Source organism: Mesoplodon densirostris, chromosome 9, assembly GCF_025265405.1.
Source record: "Mesoplodon densirostris isolate mMesDen1 chromosome 9, mMesDen1 primary haplotype, whole genome shotgun sequence".
NCBI classification, from domain to species: domain Eukaryota; kingdom Metazoa; phylum Chordata; class Mammalia; order Artiodactyla; family Ziphiidae; genus Mesoplodon; species Mesoplodon densirostris.
In genome coordinates this window covers 111,217,751-111,223,716 of record NC_082669.1, presented here as the reverse complement: position 1 = coordinate 111,223,716, position 5,966 = coordinate 111,217,751, and the positions used below count along the sequence as shown (strand labels likewise).

At 55.8% G+C, this 5,966-nt stretch overlaps 1 non-coding gene across 1 annotated transcript; it reads left to right on the top strand.

Annotated features, from left to right (window-relative positions):
• Positions 1–998: 998 nt before the first annotated feature.
• Positions 999–1,100, top strand: LOC132496555 (U6 spliceosomal RNA). Its single transcript, XR_009533451.1, has one exon. It is a non-coding gene; the product is annotated as a U6 spliceosomal RNA (small nuclear RNA).
• Positions 1,101–5,966: the final 4,866 nt, after the last annotated feature.

Sequence of the window (5,966 nt, the reverse complement as noted above, 5' to 3'; positions counted from 1 at the left end):
ACAAACACCTGTGTGTGAGTTTCTGTGTGGACATAGGTGTTCACTTCTCTTGGGGGGAACTGCTGAGAGTGGACTTGCTGACCATCTAGTAACTATCTTTAATTGTTTATGGAACTGCTGGACTCTCTTCCAAAGCAGCTGTACCATTTCACATTCCTACCAGCAGCATATGAAGGTTCTGGTTTCTCCACATCCTCACCAATGCTGGATGTTATCTGACTTTATGATTCTAGTTATCCCAGTGGGTGTGAAGTGTGTGTGTCCTCGTTGTCTTGATAGCAGGATGGTATTCTTCCTGTATGTTGGGGAGTGTCTTGGCTTGTTTGCTAAGACTTTATTGATAAGTGTCATCTCAACACGAGTGAGGGAATGAAGTGAGTGAACCAGTGAAGGAGGAAATACAAGGCAGAGCCTTACCGACACGGCTGCAGCTGTCCGAGGAAACACATCCACTTGCCTGGTCGTGCACCATGTCTCCCATACAGGCTGTGGAGAACGAACATGTTTTACAAGAACAGTCCTTTGGGGAAAAGAAAAAAAGAAGAGTATCTTTAGTTTTCTGTCTCCCTTCTCTAGTTGGTCAAGTTTGTCCCTTGGTCACTATGTCCTCTGCTGTCCTGATTCCGGTTCTCAGCCCCTCCCTGTAGCTGCTGGGCATCCAGAGTCCACAGCCAACAGCGAGTGCATCATCGGAGTCTGAAGCAGTAGGAAGAGCCCAGGGCTGCTTCTGTAGGTCCAGTTGGGTCAGATGGTCCATTCCTGTGTCAGTCACTCAGAAAAGGAATAGAAGGTTCGTGAGAGCCCAACCCTTTGATTTACAGAGACCTCTGCAAATGGCGGCCAGAGTCTTTGGAGGATGCACCAAGGCAGGGTGTGTGGGGTGAAGAATGAATGAGTGTCGGTGGCCCTGGGGGTGGAGAGGAGGAAAAGGCTGCAGAGGGCACTGGGATGGGAGGTCCAGAAACAGGAAAAGGTATGTGGTTAGGAAACCCAGGGAGGTGCTCCCGTTCGCAGCACAGACACTAAGATGAGAGACACAGAGATCAGCATGGGCCCTGAGCAAGGACGACATGCAAATCTGTAAACGCTTCTTCCATTTTAAAGGAAAAAAAAAAAAAGAAATCCAGAGAGGTGTGTTCCACGAAGGAGAGTCAGCAGAGGCGAAGGCCAGCTCCTGTCCGCAGGAGGCAGTGATGGGACGTGGGGACCTTGGTGGGGACAGCGCGGAGTCAGGCTGCTGCTTCCTAAGGAGCCAAGTTGGCCAAGGAGGGGAGAACAGGGCTGGAGGAGAACGTGGGCTGGAGGAGAACGTGGGCTGGAGGGGTTTTCTTTTGGAGAGACACACATTTAAATGCTGATGGAAGATTCCAGTAGAAAGAGAGAGAAAAGGGGGAGAAAGTGTGGGTAACTCCTGAAGAGTCCTGCTGAGGAGGGACGGGTGTGGGGTGAGTAGGGGTTGGCTGTCCCCAGGAGGGCGCCCCTGAGGAAGGCCTGGGCCTGCAGGCGGTGGGCCTGGAGGGTGGGCTCCAGGGCACTGCCCTCAGGGCTTCCGGGTTTGCTGGAGGCTTCGGAGTGAGGGGTGAGCTGGCCGAGCGAGGGACTCCTGGGGCTTCGTTCCACAGGGTCTGCAGGGTGGCGTGATGATTCCTTTGTGCACCATCTGGGGGCATCAGAAACTGGGTTTTTCCAGGTGCAACAAAGGAAGGACACCGGGGCAGGGAAGGTTAGCGTCTCGAGGAGTGGTTCATGGAAGTGGGCGGAGGCCGGGGGGGGCGCGGCAGCGGCCCCCCGGGAGGGAGAACCGAGCAGAGTGCCGTGAGAACTCGGTGTTCCCTCCCTCCCGCGTGCAGCATCTGTGTTTTGTCCACTGGCATAACCCAAGCGCTTACACATGCGTTACTGGATACACGATCTGGAGGAGAGACTGCGGTCCCACGGGGGGTTTCAGAGGGACAGCAGCTGTGGATGATGGTGACAAGCCACGGAGTGGCCCTGGAGTTGGGCGGCCGAGGTGGTGAGGAAGAGCCACGCGGGCCACGGGGTCAGGCGAGGAGGGGCCGAGGCGCGGCTGAGTCGTACTTGCGTCGGGGGACAGAGTTGCTTAGGCAGGACGGGCTGTGGAGGAGGACGTGTGCCTGGCCCCCAGTCCCCAGGGGGTGACGACAGTGGACTCGGACGATGGTGGGTGGCTGTGGCTAAGAGGTTGCCCTGGGTTGAATAGCGTCCCCCCAAATTCGTGTCCTTCTGGGACCTCAGACTACAATCTTATTTGGAAATTGGGTCACTGCAGCTGTGGTTGGTCAAGCTGAGGTCATGCCGAGCAGGGCTGGCCCTCAACCCAGCATGACGGGTGTCCTAATGAGAAGAGGGACAGAGCCACGGAGAGAGAGGACACGGAGAGAGGCCACGTCATGATGGAGGCGGAGGGTGGAGAGATGCAGCCGAGGGTGGCCGGGAGCCCCCGAAGCTGCAGGGGCAGGAAGGGCCCCCCACTAGAGCCTTCCGAGGGAGTGCGGAGCTGACGGCACCTGGATTTCAGACTGCTGGTCTCCAGAGCTGAGAGACGAGAAATGCCTGTTGTTTTAAGGCCCCCAGTTTGTGGCGCTTCGTTACGGAGGCCCCGGGAAAGTAACACAGAGGGAAGGACAGGTCTGTGGGACAGCTGCACAGCAGGTGGCACAGGACAGCCAGGTCCTGCCAAGGCCTGGAGGCGTGGGCGAGGGCGGGGAAGAGGCCGAGACAGCGGGCAAGTTCACTGTCCAGACGGGGATTTCTAGAGGGCGGGGGCGTAGCCGGGAGGAGGATGTGGAATCAGGGAAGCGGAAAGGTGGGTGGACAGCGTGTCATCCTGCCTCACAGCCCTGTCTTCCTTGGTTATCGTCCAAAATGCAGACGCCCAACATGGCCTCTGTTACCATTATTTTTTTTTAATATTTATTTGTTTGTCTGCGCCGGGTCTTCGTTGCGGCGTGTGGACGCTTAGTTGCGGCATGCATGTGGGATCTACTTCCCTGACCAGGGATCAAACCCGGGCCCCCTGTCTTGGGAGTGTGGGGTCTTAACCACTGCACCACCAGGGAAGTCCCTGGCCTCTGTGATTTAACCTTCACAAACGCCTGAAGGATAGGTATCATCTGTTACCTAGCTGTGAAGAGTTTGAGTCCCGAATTAAGAAATTTGCTCAGAGCTGTTGCACATGAGTGACGGAGCAGGGATTCCAGTCCAGGCCCATCTGAGTCGGAAGCTGCTGCCGTCCCTCCTCCTTCCTACCCATCCCCCCCAAACCCTCATGAGCATCTGCTGTATACACTGTATACAGGAGCTCAGGCATCTACATGTGTCCTGTACGAGCTCACAAGCTGGTGGAGAAGAGCATCATGTGAGCCTCACAGGACTGTAGTAGCAAATTGTCATAAACTTGTGGCTCAAAATAACGCACATTTATTGTCTTAAGAGTTCTGGAGGACGGAAGTCCGAAATGGGCTTGAGTGAGTTAAAATCGAGGCGTCACAGGCTGCGCTCCTTCTGGGGGCTCCCTGCCTCTCCCAGCTCCTGGAGACCCCCCCACCCTGGGTTCGCGGCCCCTCCTACATCAGCCTGACCTCTGCTTCTATCCTCCTGTCTCCTTCTCTGACGCTGCAGCTTCCCTCTGTCACTTCTGAGGACCCTCCTGGGTAATCCAGGACAATCTCCCCATCTCAGGAGCCTTGACTTAACCGCATGTGCAGGGTCCCGCTGTCGTCAGGGCACCATGGCCCCAGGCTCCAGGGATTAGGACGTGGCCATATGCGAGGGGCACTGTGTCCTGCAGCCAGAGACGTGGGGCCACCGTCCGATGCAGGTTTCCTCGCAGAGGTTCACACAGGATGCCCTGGGAACACAGACGTGCCCCTCGCATGAGAGGCTCGAGCCTGTCACGTGGAGACGGGCAGTGGGGGTGGGCGTGAGCACGGCTGGTGGGTCAGGTCAGTGTCTGGAGGAAGGAGGGGAGTTCGTAGGGCCAAACCCCGAGGGACATGCTCAGTAACTTAGGCTTGTCTGCAGACCTTAATTTTTTCTGGAGAAGGAAGGATTTATTATTACTTGCAGCAAGTAAGAAGAACACCGGGGATCTTTCCCAAAGCAGTATCTACTCTCTGCAGACCTTTATTTATTTATTTTTTTGCGGTACGTGGGTCTCTCACCATTGTGGCCTCTCCCGTTGCAGAGCACAGTCTCTGGACGCGCAGGCTCAGCGGCCATGGCTCATGGGCCCAGCCGCTCCGCGGCACGTGGGACTCTCCCGGACCGGGGCACGGACCCGTGTCCCCTGCATCAGCAGGTGGACTCCCAACCACTGTGCCACCAGGGAAGCCCCATCTCGTTTTTAAAATTAATTAATTAATTAATTAATTAATGCATTTATGTACTTATGTATGTATGTATATATGTATTTATTTTTGGCTGCGTTGGGTCTTCGTTGCTGCGCACGGGCTTTCTCTAGTTGAGGCGGGCGGGGGCTAGTCTTTGTTCCGGTGCGTGAGCTTCTCATTGTGGTGGCTTCTCTTGTTGTGGAGCATGGGCTCTAGGTGCGTGGGCTTCAGTAGTTGCAACGTTCAGGCTCAGTAGTTGTGGCTCGCAGGCTCTAGAGCATGCAGGCTCCATTAGTTGTGGAGCGCGGGCTTAGTTGATCCTCAGCACGTGGGATCTTCCCGGACAAGGGCTTGAACCCGTGTCCCCTGCATTGGCAGGCGGATTCTTAACCACTGCGCCACCAGGGAAGTCCCTGGGACATCTCTTTATAAACAAAGTGCTTTCCTGAGTCCCTTCTTAGTCTCCCCTTATTCCTGCAACAGAGAATGTGGACGGGAAGGTGAACCAGCTTCTACCCTGCAGACAAGATGGCACTGTCAGGACAGAGGAGACACAGGCCCTGTGGAATGACCCGTGAAGCACAGTCTGCTCATGTCCACATGATTTCAGGAGAGAGAGCTAAACATCTGCCTAAGTCTGTCATCTTTCATTGCTCAGTTGCAGTAGCTTTTCTACCCTGATGCGTATACTGTGTTCAAGTTCATGTTTAAGCTCAAGTTGTTTTTCCTAAGTGCTTTGCTGTGAGATGTATAACAAAGCTCCACCTGGCAGAAAATATGTTCATAGCCACTTCCCATCTCCTTACAGGGATGGTAAGGATTTTATTACTATTATATACACACAAGAAGGACACGGATTATGAAGTGGTTTTTGAGTTAAGATGACCTATAAGCCACATCAGGGGCTGCAGTGTGGAAGCCGTGGGCTGAAATACACATGGTGGTGTGACCCACGTGTGCCTGGACATGTCACGTCAGGCGTGGCCTGCAGCTGCCGGTCTGGCTGAGCAGAGTTGCCGCTGTCAGCCTGTTTGGTGAAAGTTAGCAGAACTGGATTTCTGTTTAGAATCACTTTGCAGAGCCCTGGGGTGCCTTGCTCTCCAGGCGGGGGGGGTCTCGGGAGCTCGGGAGTGGCCGTGCTGTCACTCTTTGCTCTGGGAGACGATCAGACCTGGATGGGCCAAGACCAGGTGCAGCAGTAACTGCCTGGGGGGACAGGCCACGCGCGATGTTGGCTCACCTGGTGGGGCTGGAGGGGAGCCGGGAGCCGGGAGCTCTGGGGTAGAGTGTGGGGTTCTCTGTGCCTTCTCTCCGCTCCGTGCCTGGGACCAGGTGTAGCTGGTGGGGTCTGTGGCCCGTTGGGATGAGGCCCCCCCCCACCAGAAGGTCTCAGGGAGCACAGAGCCCATGATCCCTGCCGAGTGGCCCTTCGGTCCAGGGTCCGTGAGGGAGAAGAGGGCATTGTGTCTTCTACTCGGCCGCGGCCGGAGACAGGGTGGGACAGAGACCCCCATCCTCAGGACTGAAGGTGGAAAGGCCTGGCTCCACTTCCTGCCTCAGAAGTGAGCGAGGGGTACAGCCTGAGGACAGCGACTCTGAGAATGTCTGTGCTTC